The sequence below is a fragment of the Eschscholzia californica genome, unplaced genomic scaffold, assembly GCF_041429995.1.
Source record: "Eschscholzia californica isolate CP2 unplaced genomic scaffold, dmEscCali1.0.p SCAF_4, whole genome shotgun sequence".
NCBI lineage: Eukaryota > Viridiplantae > Streptophyta > Magnoliopsida > Ranunculales > Papaveraceae > Eschscholzia > Eschscholzia californica.
Window position 1 is genome coordinate 18,642,438 of NW_028238461.1, and position 21,380 is coordinate 18,663,817.

At 34.2% G+C, this 21,380-nt stretch overlaps 1 long non-coding RNA gene across 1 annotated transcript; it reads right to left on the reverse strand.

Moving 5' to 3' along the window:
• Positions 1-3,269: 3,269 nt before the first annotated feature.
• Positions 3,270-6,682, reverse strand: LOC147543407 (uncharacterized). Its single transcript, XR_015239629.1, has 3 exons — positions 6,639-6,682; positions 3,660-3,787; positions 3,270-3,519 (listed from the first exon to the last, which is right to left on the reverse strand). It is a non-coding gene; the product is annotated as an uncharacterized LOC147543407 (long non-coding RNA).
• Between the last annotated feature and the right edge of the window lie 14,698 nt (positions 6,683-21,380).

Below are 21,380 nucleotides of genomic sequence, written 5' to 3' on the forward strand. Positions count from 1 at the left end.
TCTGGGGAAAACCCCAGATCCAGACACCTCTTCGTCTGGAAATTCCAGACGAAGACCCTTCGCCGGAAACCTAACAGAGAGAGAAGAGGGGGAGAGAGAGAGAAGAGGGGAAGAGAGAGAGAAGAAGAAGGAGAGAGAGAAGAAGAAGGAGAGAGAAAAGAAGAAGGAGAGAGAGAGAGAAGAAGAAGGAAGGAGATGGTTGGAGAAGAAGAAGGAGATGGTTGGAGAAGAAGAAGGAGATGGTTGGAGAAGAAGAAGTTAAAAAAAAAAAAATGGTGGTCGCCGGAAATGATGTCGCCGGCGACATTTTCCGGCGACCTTATGTGGACGAATATGACGTGGCAATTGCTTAGTGAGGTGGACAAAGAGAAAGAAAATACATTTAATTTACAGAATTGCCATAAGGGTATAATGGAGAAGCTTAAAAAATATATATGTTGGGGCCAAACAGGAAATTGGGGCCAAAACGAACTGCCGAACACTTATAGGGGCCAAAACGGCGAGTTGGTCACAAATCGGGGGCCAAAACGGAATTAACCCAATCTTATTCTAAAGGGTGTTTTAGGAAACCTAAAAAGAGATGGATTCTTATTAGGGTTCTATATAAACACTCTTAGGGCAGAGAATAAGGTGTGGAATTTCTCCTTAAACTTTCTTACTCTACCACATCAAGTAGAGAGGACAAAGTGAGCTAATATCCAAGCTATCTTCTGGTCAAGCAAGAAGAAGGTCTTCTTATTATTAAACCACCATTGGAGTGCAAGCAAGCTTTCAAAGAAGGAGATTAAATACACTGTTCGGTGTGCCAAGTAGAGGAGCGACGATTGGAGCTCTTGGTCTTCTTTAATCTATTGGAATAGTTTGAGGGAAATAACGATTAAGGTAATCTACTATCTCCTATTAGTTAATTACTAGTTTATGCATGATGATCATGAGACCAATACTAATGTCAAGACATTAGATGTCTGAGATTCCGCTTATACTACATTAGTAGACACCACCATAACCCAACATATAACGTCTCTCAACGGATATACGGAAGGAGGTCTGCTGAAGAGGTGACGACTGACCTCTTTATCCAAGACTGGATGTGCTTGCGTTGCTTCGGGGTGCCCGAAGATAAATGAGTCGGTCCCATGAGCCATTAATTCATGGGCTTGGTCACCGCGGTAGTCCATTAATCGTGGATTTCTCGAGGCGCTTTTGGTTATTTTCCTCATACAACAAATAGGTTGTGAGATCTTGTTAGAATTGACAAGTGATTGCAGCGAGGTTACTTTAACTTCCGAAATACATAATGCACAAATTATCTAAGAGATTTCCAGATTCGCCTAGATCCACAGTCAAATTATGAGGGTTTGAAATATTCTCATTAGGTTGTTGCATTGAAATTACCTCCAAGTTAGGTCTAAGCTCCCGAGATTCTACTTATTTATTTCATTATGATATCGTCAGTGTGTAGAGCTTCACTCAAGTTGAGTGAGCAATCACTCTCTTTAAACATTTCAACTAGCCATAGTTCATCATCTCCATCTTTAGTAAGACCACTAGTTTGACCCAAGAGAGTATTATCATGGATAAACTGAGTAGAATATTTAGACTCGGGGAGACAACACAAACTCAACCTTTGGTTCCTTCAGAAGTGGTTCAAGATTTTTATCGGAACTAACATTAATGGACTCATATGATGATAGTGGTGCCTCTATATAGCTGACAAAATAATTGGCTGAAAAACTAAATTATTTGTCTCACTTATACTACCATCCTCATCATCATAATACATTGGGTGTTCTGTATTGTACTTTGTATTATCATAGTAATCCTCTTCCATGATGTTAGTTTTCTTATGGAGTAATTCTTTTAGATTCCTGTCATTTCTTTCATTTAGAGCTAAACATTCAGCTAGTAGCTCCTGATTTTTTGTTAAACTCTATATTACTCCTAACAGGATGTACTATAAATTTGGTGTAGTGAAGATGATGCTGAAAATGAAGAGTCGGTAGCTAGAGAGTTATCCTATTGAGGTGGTTTGGACATGTTTGGATCATAAAATTCTTCATTATATTGCATGTAGGGTGAACTATTGACACATGTGTAGTGTGACTCATAACCTTCTTGACGTCGATAATAATTACAATAATTATCACCATAGACATTGACCCTCAGGCTCTCAAAATAATTTTGATTGTTAAAACATTGACAATTATTAGTATCTCGTAACCGAGGGACACAACTTTGTTGAGGTTGATGATAATCCCAATAGTTATCAACTTTATGACTATCATGATGGGGCCGACCAAGATTATTTTGAGTAATGCTATATACCCCGTATGACGAATCTAGCTGTGAAAGTCTCTCTTGCAATTCTAACATGTTAGTCTCTCTTCCACATTTTTCTAGTTATCCGAATGAAATCCTTCCTTTGATTTTTTTTCTTCTTCCGAAAATAGTAACGAAATGGCAAAGAGCCTAATGAAAAAGCAAAGAAGCAAGCAAGCTGACTCCACCAAGCAACCTAAACACAATCTAGACGAGAGGTTAGTCCATTTCACTTAAAAATAGTTCTGGACATCTTCTACTTCTTACCAAAACTTGAATTATGATGCTTATTAAGGTCACTCCGCCACATTACAACTACATAAGCTATGATATCCGTTCTATCCTTGACACCGTTTCCTTTTCTCTAGGAGACCGTGGAAAAATATTATATGCTTAGCTCGTTCCCTCTCCCTCGGAGTAATCAAAATAATAATCGAGTTCTACATTTGTCAAGAAGGTCCTATAGAGGCCAATGTCTAAATTAATTTTTAATTTTTAAGTGAGACATGGGATTGCGCAATGTTCTTTCCTAGATGGGCAGGAGATCGATGATGAAGTCCCACCCCTATCTTATAATGCGGTTATTCCCCTTACTAATGTGATGACTAAATTAACAGTTCGACAATCAATTAGGCAATACAAAACATCGCAACTCCCCACTTACAGGAGATTAATGGGAGATCCGAATAATAACCTCTCGTTCAAAACGGTCAACGACCTTTGTAGATGACCGGACTGCAACCTTATGTAATCCCATCACAACCCAATTCAACCCCACTGCAACCTAGTTACAACCATAATACAACCATGATGTAATCCAACTACAACCCTTTGCAAACCCCACTAGCAGCTGAGGAGAAAAAAAATTTGATGAATCTTTTTTTACCAAAGAAAGTTCGGATCATAGAGTTTTGACCAAATTTCTCTTATGTCGTTAAGTAGAAAATTCGTGAAAAATCACATCAATTTAAGAAAATTAAATGTACCTATAGAACTCTTTCCTTACAATTACGGTAGTTCACTGCACCCGCTTATTTAATTAATACGATAGGTTCAACAATACATCACTTGAGACTTTCTTGTATTTGCTATTTGTTATATGCTTCAATTTCACTCTTTTCAGATATTTTAACTTCAAATCCAGCTCCGAAAGATAACATAGGCACTCGAGACGCCTGTCCTCCACTGATTTTCTTCCAGCTGATTATCACATCAAAGAAAAGAAAGTTTTAGTAAGTACATAAGGAAGCTAATAATGGAGTATTTTATGAATATTTGGCAGATGGTATGAAACCAAGTAGTTACATAAGTAGGATGTGTTGAAATATTAGTTTTGTTACCTGAACTTGGTGACTAACACATGCAAAAATACAGACATCAACACCTTGCTGAACTCTGCACCGGCACAGTTCCTTGCACCTCCACCAAATGGTAAAAAGCTTTTTGCAATTGTATTTAATCCGAGTTCCTAATTTTTGGTTAGCATACAAAACTCAGTGTACTGTTTGTTAATCTAAACGTAACATCGTTAGCTTGGCAAACAGGATGAAGGCGATTAACCATTCTATCAACATATTTCTTCAAGACCAAGCCCACTAGCCCAGATAGAGATAAGTACATACTGGGTCTTGCAAAAGGGACATTGCTGGAAATCAATACAAATTTAATTTTCTCAAGGATCTTAATTAAAGGAACAGTTAAAGGCACAACAAAAAAAAATGTTTTTAGGGGTGGTTTTAATTTGTCACTACAAACAAAATACCGCTGGTAGTTCAACAAAAAAAAAAAAATCGTCGTTGTTTTGAAAATGGAGATTTGGCCAAAATTCCCTAAAAAATTTGAGTTTTGGTTAAAAATGATTTATCAACTTTTTATAGGCTTCAGCTCCCTATGGTATTTTTGTAAATAATCTAATATAGGGAAAAGACGAAACTGACCTTATTGCAAACCAGATTGCAAACCAGTTTGCAAACGAGAGTGCAAACCAGTTTGAAAAGCTCTACAAACCAGATTGCAAAGTTTTACAAGACAAATCAAATTGCAAAGTAGTGGAAACTAGTTCGCAAAGCTCTGCAAACCAGATTGCAAAGTGTGTGTAAAGTCATTGCAAGGCAAACCAGATTGCAAAGCAATGGAAACGGGTTTGCAAAGCTCTGCAAACCAGATTGGAAAGCAGTGCAAACCAGTTTGCAAAGATCTGTAAACCAGATTGCAAAGCAGTGCAAACCAGTTTGCAAAGCTTTGTAAACCAGATTACAAACCAGTTTGCAAAGCTTCGCAAGCTAAGATTCTAAGGGCAATTTCGGCATTAGAAATGAGAGTGCTTTTAGAATTGTCCTTCAAGACTATTTCCAAACTATATATGGGGCCTAAAAAGACAAAGATAACTTGTCTTTTTGACAAAAAAAACATGAAATATTTTAAAAATTAGCAATGGTTGTTAAAGGACACATGGGTAATGTTTAAACATTTCCAACAGAATATCCTGCATTTTGGTTGTAACAAAAAACTGAACCATTGTACTACTCCTTCAAGACTGGAAATGGTTCCATTAACTCTTTCAAAAGAACTCCCCTTCATTACGAGAATTGATAAATCAAGATTGGGTTTCTCGTCAAACATTTTTCTCCTTCAAATGTTAATCTCCTTCTAACCGAAATCTTATTTTCCTTTAAAAAGAATATGAGATTAAACTACTGAAACAATGGCATGAAAGAAATTGTCTACATAAACTAGAAATTGAGACGGTAAATTCTTCCAATGTAATAAATATTTGTTACACACACACACGTTCGTTGCTAATTTAAAATACTTTTACCAACAATACATATTTGTTGTTGAAACATTTTCTTTGACTAAAGAATATTTTTAAGTATATCAAACTTTTTTTGGTTAGTAAATCTTTGAGATTTGTATCCCACATTAGAGCATCTCCAATGCAACACTCAATCTTAGAAACTCCGAGTGCCATTTAGGATTTTTCGAGTTTTTTCTTAAAAATCCTCTCCAATACAACACTCTATTTGGATCTCTAAGATGACGTGTTTGAGGGTGGAATAGAGATATCTCAAGAGGACACTCTATTTCTAGAGTGTCCTCTTGAGATATCTCTAATTGTCCAACTCATCAATATTTGATTTTCAACCAATAGAAATCGAGTCTTCTATATTTTCTAAAATAACTTATTATTTATTTACAAAAATAACTATGACACATAAGTAAATAAGATAAGTTTAGAGTTTTGCATTGGAGACAAAAAAAAATTAAAGATCTCTATTAACGCCACCTAGGAGTTTGAATCTCAAATGGAACTTGACACATAGGATGAATAGAGATTTTTTTGAGTTTTGCATTAGAGATGCTCTTAGTGAAAGAGAGATTCCACAAGGAGATTAATCTTTATTCCAGGAAAGGTATAAGAGCATCTCCAATGCAACACTCAGTCTTAGAAACTCTGAGTGCCACCTAAGATTTTTAGAGTTTTTTCTTAAAACTCCTTTCCAATGCAACACTCTATTTGGATCTCTAAGATGACGTGTCGAGTGTGGAATATAGATATCTCAAGAGGACACCCTATTTCTAGAGTGTCCTCTTGAGATATCTCTAATTGTCCAACTCATCAATATTTGATTTTCAACCAATAGAAATCGAGTCTTCTATATTTTCTAAAATAACTAATTCTTTATTGACAATAATAACTATGTCACGTAAGTAAATAAGATAAGTTTAGAGTTTTGCATTGAAGACAAAAAAATTGAAGATCTCTATTAAGGCCACCTAGGAGTGAGAATCTCAATTGGAACTTGACACATAGGATGAATAGAGATTTTTATGAGTTTTGCATTGGAGATGCTCTAAATACTCGGCAATCACTTCTAGCTCACTGAGGACCTTATATACGTCCAAAGCATAGAGACGGTACACCGCAGTAGATATATTTATTTATCTACCGGCACATCATCTTAGAGATCAAAATTGATTGTTGTATTGGAGAAGGTTTTCAAGGAAAAACTTTAAGAATCATTTGTAGCACTCAGACGTTTCTCAGATTGAGTGTTACATTGGGGATGCTTTAATGAGAATCTTAATTGAAACTTGACATATAAGAGTAATAAAGATCTTGTAGAGTTTTTCATCGGAGATGCCCTTAATCTCATTAAACGATTGGACTAGAAGTTTGTCGTCAGGTTCGTGAGAATAATCTACCCAGGTTCACGAAAATAATCTACCCAGACTACTTGCTGAATAAAACTATATGCAGATTGTATTTTTAGGAAGAAAACATGATGTATAAATACACATAAATGCCAAGTACTTACACTCCATCTCCTGGGATTGAATGAGAGAGGGTCCTGAAACTTGTTAGGATCCATTTGTAAAGCTGAAGGTACAACCATGATTGTCCAACCTTTTGGTATTACATATCCTGCACAAAATAGATTTTGAACAATTACCATCATACATGTTCAAAATATTTATTCAGAAAGGAAATATACTAAGGAACAAAAAAATCCAGGCTGACTCTACGCAGAAAGCTCATGTGGATTACCGCGATTTTGTGTTTCGATGATTTTGATCCACTAAATAACGAATCACTGCAATCTACATAGGATTTCTGCCCAGAGTCTGCCTAGTTAGTCTTGTTCCCTATCATTACTCTTTAGAAAGCTTGTATAGTTAGGAGTACTTACCATTTACATGAATCTCTTTTATAACTTTTCTTAATATCCCGGGTGACACACTTGACATCCTCAACATTTCATTCACAACCCGTTTTTGCCGAAACACAAGGGGTTTTCAATTCATTGTTCATATCATGATATAAATTGTGGAGATAGTTAGTCCTTATGATGACTCAACCTGAGGCATGAAACTCATTGATCTGTATTCTTTCCAAGTAAGCTGATTATCCACATTTCCCCTGTTGCTGATAATTGTCTCTTGCTCTTCCTATAATAAATCATGTACTGCTTAAAAATTTAAACTTGCGATAAACAAATATTATAGGGGAGTCTGCTTTTCGACTCTGCTGAGCTAGCGTGCATTACGAGAAAGATAAATTTGTATTAGAACTCAAATTATACAGGTAAACTAAACATACATAAATCTCAATTTTAGTCAATTCCACGAGAACTATGCACCCTCCTCAACACCGGCGAAAGGAAGAAAGATACCAATTGATATTAAATTATCTCTGTTTTTTTATATATTTTCTCATGTTTTTAGATGAATGACTTGAAACCCGACCCCCCCACCCCTGGAGCCCTTTCTTCTAGTAACGAGCTAATGAAGTAGGGGTTCGATTCAGGCCAGACTTGGGCACCCACGGGCTGCTTCACGCTCAGAAGTTCCGGGTAGCCTAAGTGACAGACCAATGGACTTAGGGACTGGACTCGGGCTGGACAAACTAAAAGTCGTGACCTTGAGTAACCTCCTATACCCAGAACCCATGCCTTCCCACTGAACTCTAGGTGGATGCAGGTACCACCCACCATCAGGTTCGGACGTTCATGGGCCTCATCGAACTCAGGTGAACATGATGGATATTGGATTTTCGTATGTGTTTCCTATCCCTATTTGTGCGCTAATATATTCTTAACTGCCCTACACCTTGGTAGATTATTTTACGTGCGACCCTGAAACAAATCAGCAATATCTTGCGTAAGTAACACTACTGACCGTTAGTTCTTTTATCACCAAAGGTTGATCTACGAGTAACATGAGCCCGACGGTGAGACTGGCAGAAATCGTTTCAAAGCTGGCTAGAAGAAGAATAAGCATCATGAAAGAAACCGAGTCCTCTGTCAACAGTTCGTCCCTTTTCATGTCATCTAAAACTTGATCAAGGAGATCATCGTAATGTTCATCTGGAGAGTTAAGCCTCTCATGTATTATATCCTTCATCATTTTTACCGCCGCCTTTTGATTCTAATAAATAGTTAACAAATAAATCATTATGAGATCCAATATCAAATTGAAATACATAAAACAATTAGGGTAATTAATACTACATGAATATTTACCTTAATAGCTCTATTGAAAGCAGTACCAGGAACGTTCAAAGGAAATGACATCATCCCTTGTAAGAATGTGGCTACCATCTTACTTATGTTGTTTGATGACTTGTTTGATGAAGAGTTAAATAGCTGATGGGAAGTGAAATCGGATACCATCTATCCAAATGGGCAACCAGATAGAACCAAAAAACAGAGAAAGCAAAGGAAAGATAGTCAGAGAAATAGAACTGTGTAGCTACCAATTAACTAGTTTTAAGAAAGTGACAGATGAATAATTATTAAGGCCTGTTCCTACAAGCATTGTTTTCTTTTTGGGTGGGCGCCTCTGAGTCAAACTAATTTAACTGAAAACATCTACGGGCACACTATTCTTAGACTCATACTCTCGAACTCGAACCTGTCCGAGAGCCAAAGTCAGGTCTCGGGTTGGACCACTCGAATTTTCTGATTTTAGGGAATCTATTCCTACTTACAAATCACTTGAAATCAACCTAAAACCGGTGATACACATATTTTTAATATTTTATCCACTTCAAAATCTTTTTAAACACTGGATCAAAAGATACAATCGTAAAAAAAAAATTTGGATTTTTAGAACCAATTTCTAATAAGAAATAGAGATGATACCCATCAAAAGAACACAAAAAAAATCTAAGGGTTTTGATGATAGTTTTGAAAAAATTAAACCGAAAATGGAAGAGCAAGAAGAGGAAGAAAGTAGAAGAGTCCTCGGGGTGCCGATAAAAAAAAGAGAATAAAGTACGCACTGCCTAGTGAGTAATGGGCCAAGAGCAATTTTGATACTGTAGCACACACCTTTTTTTCTAAACCATGGTACCGTATAAAAATATCTCCCCGTCTGAACGGTAAAATACCGACATACGCATATATAGGTACAGCCTGTGCCCGCAAACATATTTTGATCATTTAGAAATCTTCAAGTAGACAAAATGAAAATGATAATTGTAAAAACAGTAGAGGGAGAGAAGATAGAGGGAGAGGGAGGGAGAGAGAAATAATATGAGATTTTATAGGAAGTGGATAATTGTTTTGACTTTTACACCTTTATCTTTTAAAAACTCTTTAACAAAGAAGGGTCAACGGTTGTTGACCAATAATATGTCAAAAATCCCCAACAACTTAGTGGATTAAGGTTTGCTAATATTCAATTTCATTTCATTGAAACCCCAGACGACTCATACTCCCTCAATTGTTGGCCGTCTCTTTGGGAGAACGCAGGAATTTTTTCCGGCTGTCATCACCATTATCCTTCCTCTTTCTTCCCCCCTCTCTCCTTCTCTCTCTCTTATTTCTTCTATCTTTTCCCTCCTCTCTTTTTGTTCTTCTATTTCTTGTCTCATCTATGTTTTGGGGAAGGGGAGGACTCTTTCGCAGGAACCCTCGCTTGGTTCTACCAGATGAAGCTCCGTCAAGTAAAAACAGACTGCTTCCAGGTCGAACCAAACTGCTTCATCTGGATCTGGGGGCACCTGATTCAAGGGAAGCTCATCTGGATCTGGAAACCAGATCTAGACGACCTTCCTTTGGAAAACCAAATGAAGGAACGTTTCCTTCGTATGGTTTTCCAAACGAAGGGTTTCGGCGAAGTGGTCCTCCCCTTTGCTGGAACCTAGAGAGAGAGAAAAGCAGAGAAAGGAATAAAAAAAGAGAGGGTGGGAGAGAGAGAGAGCGAGAGAGAGAGAAGAAGACAAAAAAAGAAGAGAAAAGAGATATGAACATGAGAAGAGAAAGAACTCCAGTGAAAATCGTGGACCGCCAACATCAAAAGAAGGGGGTGTTTGAGGAAAAATCTGATTTCCCCACCCTATGAAATTTTACACTCCGGAAACTTTTCTTGTTTTCCAAAACATCACCCTTTTTCTTTCGTCATTGTGGTCGATGAAGAAACCTGACAAGTTTTTTTAAGATGTGATGATTGATTTGGTCATGTTCTTAACCTCCCTATTCTCTCTAGATTAAATGCAGTTTCTTTAATCCCACATTTAGATCGAAACAACGGAAGATCTAGATCAACTTTGTTGATTTGCTCATGCCCTTCGACTCAGTTTCTTTCTCTAGATTTGTTGATTAGTTCATACTCTTCTCCTCCTCACCTTTTTTCATTAGATCTTTTTATTAAGAAGCAGTTTATTTAGTTGGATCTATAGATCGACAAACAAGATCAAAGCGGAGTTTGTTTAATCTAAGATGTTTCTTTCGCATGAATATTTGTTCTCTATTAGATCCATTTTTAGTTTCTTTTGATCTGATTTCCTCTTCGATTATGACATTTTTTAGATATCTAACTTGATTTAGAAAAGATTTAAGCAAGTTTAAACGAATTAAATCTGTAAATCTAGAAGAATCAAATAAACTGAATCATCAAACAAGATCCGAAATCCTATTTGGGACAAATACAAATATATATATGTTTTTCTGAAAAAAATGAGGAATAACTGTGTCTTAATACAAACTGTAGCATGGTAGAAACAAACACATCATTGTAAGGGACAAAAATGCATATATCACTTGAAAAAAATAGAAACACTCAAGAATTAAAAAATGGTAAAGAAAATGGCAAAAAGTTAATAAAAAAAATAATAGTTGAAACAATCATTAGGAGAAATTGCTTTCTTTATGCTATCTATCTATCTATATAACAAATGACATAAGTTCTTTCGTCATTTCATAACTTGCATCTATAAATCTGGGATGCTCATTTCTTATTTAGGAGTCTTAACCCTTCTTTTTAAAGAGTCCTTAAAAGAGAGATATTTAAAAGTCAGAATAACTACTCACGTTATTTTTTCTCTCTATCTTAAAAAAAATAGATTATATTTATCTATCTTTCCTCTTTTCTCTCTTCAAACAACCCAATATAATCTCCATTATTATTCTTTTAGAAATTAAAATTTATTATTTTTAATATATATTTTTACTATTTGAATATCTGTAAATAACTAAAGTATTTCACCATAAAATCATTTGAAACATAGCGGTTTTTTTCTGCCATTTACAAAATTATATTGGACTAAATTGTCATCCTAATTCTATTTTATTCCTAAATAAACATAGAGATTAAAAAACAAATTCAATAAAATATTTTTTGGGATTACGAAAAAGAAGAAAATCATTAATTTTCTCCTCTCTTTCGTCTTCTTTCACCATTGTACTCCACTAAAACTATAGGAAGAAATGGCTTCAGATCTTGACAACTAGTAGCAGGATATATATATATATATATATATATATATATATATATATATTCAAGAAGGATCGTTTAACATAAAAGATAAAGAGAAAACTTACAAAGATGGGAGAGCAGAAACCAGACTTAATCTTCAAAAGCTTTATTACAATCTTATTATTACAGAGCTTGACAGAGAAAGAGAGAAGAAACTAAAAACTTGAAAAGGAAAAACTTAGAAGAAATTGCTTAGGTTCAGTATGAACCAACATTCTGAATTTATAGAAATTTTTAGATGACCGGAACAGTTCCGGTTTCCAGGTCTACTTCGTCGTCTTCTGATGAATAGTGAATAGTAAAATTGACTTTTACTATTTGCCTTTTACTATTTGTCACAGTAAGCCGCCTTCTACTGTTGAGAATAGTTCTTGACTCTTCCTGTCGAAATAGTTCTTGACTCTTCCTGTCGAAATAGTCTTGACCTTTACTATTTAAGCCGACAATCACTTTTTTGAATAGTGTCTTCTAGATGCTGATACTGTTGAAAAATAATACTGAAATACGGATTTACTGTACAGTAACTGTAGCAAACTACTGATCTTTTTGTTTGCCTTTTGCAGATTTTAGTAACTTCTGAGAATGCACTTCGATGATAGCATCCCAGTAATCTGCCATTGAGGTATCCGATTTTGCTGATTTTGAGTCATCGAAATCCTCATTCGGATCTTGGCTTTCTCCAGCCAATACAACATACTGATTTTGAGATGACGAGTCATCTAGCATTTCAGCCTCTATATCTTGCTTCTGATGATGAGCTAGGAATTGATTTTTAATTATTTCCATAGCTTTAATCTGTTGATCTATAGATGAAAGGTTCGGATATTTTTTCTGAATATCATCCAATAAAAATTGGAAAATATTATCAGAAGGTGAAATAGGTACGGATTTTTGAGTAGCCTTATAGGCATTTTCATACTCAATTACAGTTTGACAAATGAGTTTATGGGTATCTGTAATAGGAAATCCATCCCACCATTTGTAATGAAAAGTTCTGCTAATACATGGAATTAAGAGATCATCAAAGTGAAATTCTAGATCCCATCTCCATATCCATGGTATTTTGAACTCTGCCATATAACAGAGTGCTGATAACCCTTTTGGGGTTTTTTCTGCAGTTTTTCCCTTGAGCTTTGGATGATACTCATACCATTTTAGCCAAGGGTCTTTCAGTGTATCTGGTAAGAAACTCAGTTCTGGACCGAATTTCTCCCACCAATGCAGAAACCAGAGAGGGAAACCTTTTCCTTTAACAATTTCAGGGTTAATACTGATAAACCAGGAGTGTTTCCTGATCGGATTCTGATAATAGAACATGAATGACCATGCCAAAACATAATCCCAATAATTATAGTTTTGACCATTCAATTTCAGGCTTCTGGGTCTTGAGGGGTCAAGAGCCCATTCTGTTATATGTAAGACTTTTACTATATAACACTTAGAATGTGTTATAGGAGACTTACTGTCTTTCAGATTATAATGGTGGTGTACCATTTGTACAGATTCTGTTTCATTCAAAATGGCTTCATAGATATATCTATGCTTGCCATCTTGGATAGGATAGTTTTGTACTCCTAAGTACCGTTCCTTGATGTGCCATGGATCATGTTTCCACTGGACATCTTCTAAGGATACAGATAGAATTTTTTCAGTTACTAACTTTTTAGCATAAATGATTTCCTTTTTTAAGATATCTTTAGCAGTTAGTTTCGGATTAGGTTTATCCTGAGAGGATGATCCTACTACAGGGAATTCTGATAGAGAAGAAAACTTCCCTTTTTTCTGATTTACTTTCTTCGGATATCTGAATCCTCCTGCTCCTTTATCAGGTGGTTCCATCTTTATTCTGCAAAAATTCACGGGTTAAGAAATCAGGAAGAGAGTTCTGATTTCCTTTAATATATTCAATTTTAAAATCGAATGCAGATAATTCAGATTGCCATCTTGCAAAAATTTGTTTAGAAACTAAATTTTTAACATCCTTTTGCAAAATATCTTTTGCAGCACTACAGTCAATACGGAGTAGAAAAGATTGATTTAATAAATCATCTTGAAATTTAGAAATGCATTTGACTATTGATAACATTTCTTTTTTGATGGTGGAATAGTTTTTCTGAGCATTCTTCCACAGTCCAGATGCGAATCTAAGTAATTCTTCTTTATTGGTAGAAGGGTTTTTCTGTTTTAGAATAGTAATCGATTTATCTTTTGATTGATGTTTTTCAGCTAGACTTTTTTCAGCTAGACTTTCTAATTGCATAAGTCTGATCTTCTGGTTATCTAACTCTTCTCTGATGAGTTTTATTTCAGATTTAACTATATTTACCTCACTTCTTAAATCTTGAGAAGTAGAAGGTTTTAAAGAAGTTTCTGGTTTTCCTTCAAGTCTTTGAAGTACTTCTTTCATACTGTAATGTTTAGTAATATTCGGTTTCTCAAAGGAACTAGGAGAGTTTTTTGTCTGTTCTAAGCAAAATTGTAATATTTTACTTTTTAGCAGAGGGTCTGTTATTTTATCTATCATAGATATTATTTCTGATTGAGTATCCGTTAAAACATTAATACTCAAGCCATTCATTTCTACAATGGCTTTCCAATAGTCTTGGTTTTTGGAACATTGTCCTGAACAAGGTTCCTTTTCAGATATATCTTCCGATTGGCTAGAAGATAGAAAGTCAATTTCATTGACATCCTCAGAGTCACTAGAAGATGAAGACTCTTTTTCAGTATTAGAGGTCAGGAAAACTTTGCTTAATTCAGCTTTTAGATTGTCATCAATTTTTAATTCATTCAGTTTTCTTTTGGTAGAACATTTATTAGCATAATGCCCTATTTTTCCGCATTTAAAACAAGTTTTATTACTTGTTTTTTGTCCTGATTTTATTTCAGATTTATTAGGAATATAATTTCCTTTAAATCTTTTCTTATGTCGAGGCTTCTGATAATAAATTTCTTTATTCTGTTTGTATTTTCTTCTTTTCTTATAATAAGATTTTCGAGAATACTCTTTCGAATCTTTAGAATTCCTTTTATGAGATTTTGGATAATCAATTTTCATATCATATGCAAATTGACTACAGAATTCACCAATTTCTTTTTTCCCATGCAAATTCTGTTTTTTCAATTGGTATTGTAATTTCATATCATTACAAATTTCTAATCCAGTTTGAACACAAGTAGTAATTATATGTCCATAAGTTAGATAACTATAAGAGATGATGTTTTCATTATTTTGATCTCTTAGTCTTTGTCTAACTTTTTCAGCAAAAAGAGGAGGAAGTCCATCAATGAACTTAGCCTTCCAATATTCAGAATTAGCATCATTGCGTTGCATAACTTTACAGATAAAGACATCTTTATACCATCTAAAATGGGTTAAAGATGGACATCTAAGGTTCTGTAAAAGTTCTCGACTTTTCTCTTGTCTTTGAGGATGACTCCCCACAAAATGCAAAAGAATAGTCTGAAGTAAAGTATAAACTGCATCAGGTTTAACTTGTGCAGTATTTGGTTCAGGTTTTGTAGCTGTGAAAATTTCAGTCTGCTGGGCAACAGTGAGAACATTATCCCACCATCCTTTTAAGGCACCAACAAAACCAGTAACAATGAATTTAGCCACAGCCGAATCATCATTACCACTAGCTTTGCAAATGCTGGCATACATTAACATTTTATGAACAACTTCATAAATTTGATATTCTGAAAGACCATCAATATTCCATTCATAAATGGAACGACCATTATAAGAATTCTGATTTTGATAAAAGTCTTCTTCAAAGAGGAGATCTTGAGGAGTAGGTCTCTTATAATAGGTCTTAAAACCTGTATTAGGTTCATTACCAAGTTTATATAACATGGTTTGAATTTTACTGATATCTGGTCCAGACTCAAGATCAGAGTTTTCAGTACTAGAATCTTGGCTAATAATATTAATCTTTAAATTTTTCATTCTTTCAATGATTAAATTAGCAAAGTCTACATCCTGTTTATCAGACAGTTTAAAGTCTTTGATTTCTGGGCTAGGTTTAACATCTACTTCAACAATTTCTTTGTCTTTATTTTTTGAAGTGGATTCAACCTTGGTAGATAAAACTTTAGGTATATCTTTAAGTTTTTCTTCAATACTACTCAATTGATTATGAATAGTATCTTCAATTCTGATTAATTGACTACCAATAGTCTGAAGACTTAGATTGGTATGATTGTGCTGTTTTATGACGGTAGTTACTGATTCACTAGGTATAGCATATGGAACTGCTTCTAGTGCTTTACTTTCATTGTCATTTTTAAGAGTCAAGGCTTCAGGTGGAGGATGAATAGAATTAATCTTAGTTCCATCACTCTTAGTCCACATTTTTGTATAATCTTCTAAAACATGGATAGTTTTCTGATTAGGGTACCAATTATGAAACCAAATAGTAAAGGTTGTCATTTTTTGATCCCTTTCTAACTCTTGATAATAAATATTTTTAATATTTTCAAGAGTCCTACTATTAAAGGCTTCAAAAAACCAATTTCGGAAAGCTTCATGTTTTGTCATCATGAGCTCCTGATTAAGCCACTGTCTAGGTATTGATCCTGGACTATAATCCATAAAATTTTATAAATGGAAACTCATTTCAGATTGAGTCGGAGAAGTCCTTTGTTCTTTCTCCTGTTCAGTTGTCTGTTCAACATAGACTCCATGTGGAATTTGTTGATCAGAAATCTTTAATCCTCGGATGATCTGCTCTTTAAGTTCATCATTTGATACAGAGTATCTAGATAAACTACTAGGATATGAGACTTTATAGTCTTCTATCCTTTTGGCAGAAGAACTTTTAGTTAAGCTTAGTTTACTGATTTTATTAGGGGCAAATGTTATTTCAACATCTCCCTCAGGTGTTTGGGTTATTTGATTTAAATTCCTGTTCATAATATTGACAGGTGGTACAGCATCCTGTACAACCCATTCATGTGGAAAATCAATTTCTTCCCATTTAATTAACTTCGGAATTGCAATATTAGTAGTCAAGCAATTACTATCTATTACTATAGTCTTGCCTGGTTCACTACGCAGTATTGCGTTAGGAGTCAAGGTATTCATTACCTTATAATGAATCCTATATATTACTGATATTGTCTCAGATCCAGGGAGATAATTATATCCCTGTGTTTGAATATGCAGGGACACGGCCTCAAACAGATTTCTATCTGTCAAAGATAAGGTCAAATTCGGGTAAACATTAAAATAAACCGGTCCATGGCATAAACTAGTTTGGATTATTCCCATTAAAGATGGTAAGAAATCCAAACACCTAGCATCTCGCAAATAGGATAAGATACTGGCATTTAATCCGGCCAAAGTCAAAGGTTTGAATGCTATTTGAATGCATCCAACGTGCAGGTAGTTGTATTTAGATTTTAAATACTTTTCAATATCTTTAAGACTCAAAAGTCTAAGGGTTTTGACTTCTTGGTCAAGTCCGATTGACTGTTCAAGAGTCTTGATATTATTTTGACTAATGAAATCAAAAAATCCTTTTTTATAGATTTTATTTGATTTTATTGCGGGTATGGTCCATTGATTTAATTGTTGAGTTTGGTCAAACTCTTCAATTACGGAGTTCTTTATAGAACTTTCAGTTAAGTCTCGAGAATCCAATTTGTTCATTGAATTAAATTAGAGGAAATCATATAGACTTAGCATAAATAGCAGATTATGATTTTTAGTAATTTCCTTTAAAATTATATTCTTAAAAATATTTATATATAATCATTAAATTACACGTCTGTCAACGGTTTAAAGGGTATCAAACGATCCTCAACGCCTACCCGGCAACAACGGATCTAAACCCATACGCGACTTGGGTGACGTACCATAATTCAAGGATTATAATAAATTATTTTTAAGAACAAATTTCTAAAAGGAAATTTCTAACTATCATAATTCGGATTTAGTCTATATCTACATATTCTCCTCTAATTCGGATTTAAGCTATCATGGCTCTGATACCAAACTTAGCTAGAGAAATCTTAGCTACCAATCTTAGCTAGAGCAATCTTAGCTACTACGGGTATCAGAGCTCTGATACCAAATTCAAGAAGGATCGTTTAAATCCGAATTAGAGGAGAATATGTAGATATAGACTAAATCCGAATTATGATAGTTAGAAATTTCCTTTTAGAAATTTGTTCTTAAAAATAATTTATTATAATCCTTGAATTATGGTACGTCACCCAAGTCGCGTATGGGTTTAGATCCGTTGTTGCCGGGTAGGCGTTGAGGATCGTTTGATACCCTTTAAACCGTTGACAGACGTGTAATTTAATGATTATATATAAATATTTTTAAGAATATAATTTTAAAGGAAATTACTAAAAATCATAATCTGCTATTTATGCTAAGTCTATATGATTTCCTCTAATTTAATTCAATGAACAAATTGGATTCTCGAGACTTAACTGAAAGTTCTATAAAGAACTCCGTAATTGAAGAGTTTGACCAAACTCAACAATTAAATCAATGGACCATACCCGCAATAAAATCAAATAAAATCTATAAAAAAGGATTTTTTGATTTCATTAGTCAAAATAATATCAAGACTCTTGAACAGTCAATCGGACTTGACCAAGAAGTCAAAACCCTTAGACTTTTGAGTCTTAAAGATATTGAAAAGTATTTAAAATCTAAATACAACTACCTGCACGTTGGATGCATTCAAATAGCATTCAAACCTTTGACTTTGGCCGGATTAAATGCCAGTATCTTATCCTATTTGCGAGATGCTAGGTGTTTGGATTTCTTACCATCTTTAATGGGAATAATCCAAACTAGTTTATGCCATGGACCGGTTTATTTTAATGTTTACCCGAATTTGACCTTATCTTTGACAGATAGAAATCTGTTTGAGGCCGTGTCTCTGCATATTCAAACACAGGGATATAATTATCTCCCTGGATCTGAGACAATATCAGTAATATATAGGATTCATTATAAGGTAATGAATACCTTGACTCCTAACGCAATACTGCGTAGTGAACCAGGCAAGACTATAGTAATAGATAGTAATTGCTTGACTACTAATATTGCAATTCCGAAGTTAATTAAATGGGAAGAAATTGATTTTCCACATGAATGGGTTGTACAGGATGCTGTACCACCTGTCAATATTATGAACAGGAATTTAAATCAAATAACCCAAACACCTGAGGGAGGTGTTGAAATAACATTTGCCCCTAATAAAATCAGTAAACTAAGCTTAACTAAAAGTTCTTCTGCCAAAAGGATAGAAGACTATAAAGTCTCATATCCTAGTAGTTTATCTAGATACTCTGTATCAAATGATGAACTTAAAGAGCAGATCATCCGAGGATTAAAGATTTCTGATCAACAAATTCCACATGGAGTCTATGTTGAACAGACAACTGAACAGGAGAAAGAACAAAGGACTTCTCCGACTCAATCTGAAATGAGTTTCCATTTATAAAATTTTATGGATTATAGTCCAGGATCAATACCTAGACAGTGGCTTAATCAGGAGCTCATGATGACAAAACATGAAGCTTTCCGAAATTGGTTTTTTGAAGCCTTTAATAGTAGGACTCTTGAAAATATTAAAAATATTTATTATCAAGAGTTAGAAAGGGATCAAAAAATGACAACCTTTACTATTTGGTTTCATAATTGGTACCCTAATCAGAAAACTATCCATGTTTTAGAAGATTATACAAAAATGTGGACTAAGAGTGATGGAACTAAGATTAATTCTATTCATCCTCCACCTGAAGCCTTGACTCTTAAAAATGACAATGAAAGTAAAGCACTAGAAGCAGTTCCATATGCTATACCTAGTGAATCAGTAACTACCGTCATAAAACAGCACAATCATACCAATCTAAGTCTTCAGACTATTGGTAGTCAATTAATCAGAATTGAAGATACTATTCATAATCAATTGAGTAGTATTGAAGAAAAACTTAAAGATATACCTAAAGTTTTATCTACCAAGGTTGAATCCACTTCAAAAAATAAAGACAAAGAAATTGTTGAAGTAGATGTTAAACCTAGCCCAGAAATCAAAGACTTTAAACTGTCTGATAAACAGGATGTAGACTTTGCTAATTTAATCATTGAAAGAATGAAAAATTTAAAGATTAATATTATTAGCCAAGATTCTAGTACTGAAAACTCTGATCTTGAGTCTGGACCAGATATCAGTAAAATTCAAACCATGTTATATAAACTTGGTAATGAACCTAATACAGGTTTTAAGACCTATTATAAAAGACCTACTCCTCAAGATCTCCTCTTTGAAGAAGACTTTTATCAAAATCAGAATTCTTATAATGGTCGTTCCATTTATGAATGGAATATTGATGGTCTTTCAGAATATCAAATTTATGAAGTTGTTCATAAAATGTTAATGTATGCCAGCATTTGCAAAGCTAGTGGTAATGATGATTCGGCTGTGGCTAAATTCATTGTTACTGGTTTTGTTGGTGCCTTAAAAGGATGGTGGGATAATGTTCTCACTGTTGCCCAGCAGACTGAAATTTTCACAGCTACAAAACCTGAACCAAATACTGCACAAGTTAAACCTGATGCAGTTTATACTTTACTTCAGACTATTCTTTTGCATTTTGTGGGGAGTCATCCTCAAAGACAAGAGAAAAGTCGAGAACTTTTACAGAACCTTAGATGTCCATCTTTAACCCATTTTAGATGGTATAAAGATGTCTTTATCTGTAAAGTTATGCAACGCAATGATGCTAATTCTGAATATTGGAAGGCTAAGTTCATTGATGGACTTCCTCCTCTTTTTGCTGAAAAAGTTAGACAAAGACTAAGAGATCAAAATAATGAAAACATCATCTCTTATAGTTATCTAACTTATGGACATATAATTACTACTTGTGTTCAAACTGGATTAGAAATTTGTAATGATATGAAATTACAATACCAATTGAAAAAACAGAATTTGCATGGGAAAAAAGAAATTGGTGAATTCTGTAGTCAATTTGCATATGATATGAAAATTGATTATCCAAAATCTCATAAAAGGAATTCTAAAGATTCGAAAGAGTATTCTCGAAAATCTTATTATAAGAAAAGAAGAAAATACAAACAGAATAAAGAAATTTATTATCAGAAGCCTCGACATAAGAAAAGATTTAAAGGAAATTATATTCCTAATAAATCTGAAATAAAATCAGGACAAAAAACAAGTAATAAAACTTGTTTTAAATGCGGAAAAATAGGGCATTATGCTAATAAATGTTCTACCAAAAGAAAACTGAATGAATTAAAAATTGATGACAATCTAAAAGCTGAATTAAGCAAAGTTTTCCTGACCTCTAATACTGAAGAAGAGTCTTCATCTTCTAGTGACTCTGAGGATGTCAATGAAATTGACTTTCTATCTTCTAGCCAATCGGAAGATATATCTGAAAAGGAACCTTGTTCAGGACAATGTTCCAAAAACCAAGACTATTGGAAAGCCATTGTAGAAATGAATGGCTTGAGTATTAATGTTTTAACGGATACTCAATCAGAAATAATATCTATGATAGATAAAATAACAGACCCTCTGCTAAAAAGTAAAATATTACAATTTTGCTTAGAACAGACAAAAAACTCTCCTAGTTCCTTTGAGAAACCGAATATTACTAAACATTACAGTATGAAAGAAGTACTTCAAAGACTTGAAGGAAAACCAGAAACTTCTTTAAAACCTTCTACTTCTCAAGATTTAAGAAGTGAGGTAAATATAGTTAAATCTGAAATAAAACTCATCAGAGAAGAGTTAGATAACCAGAAG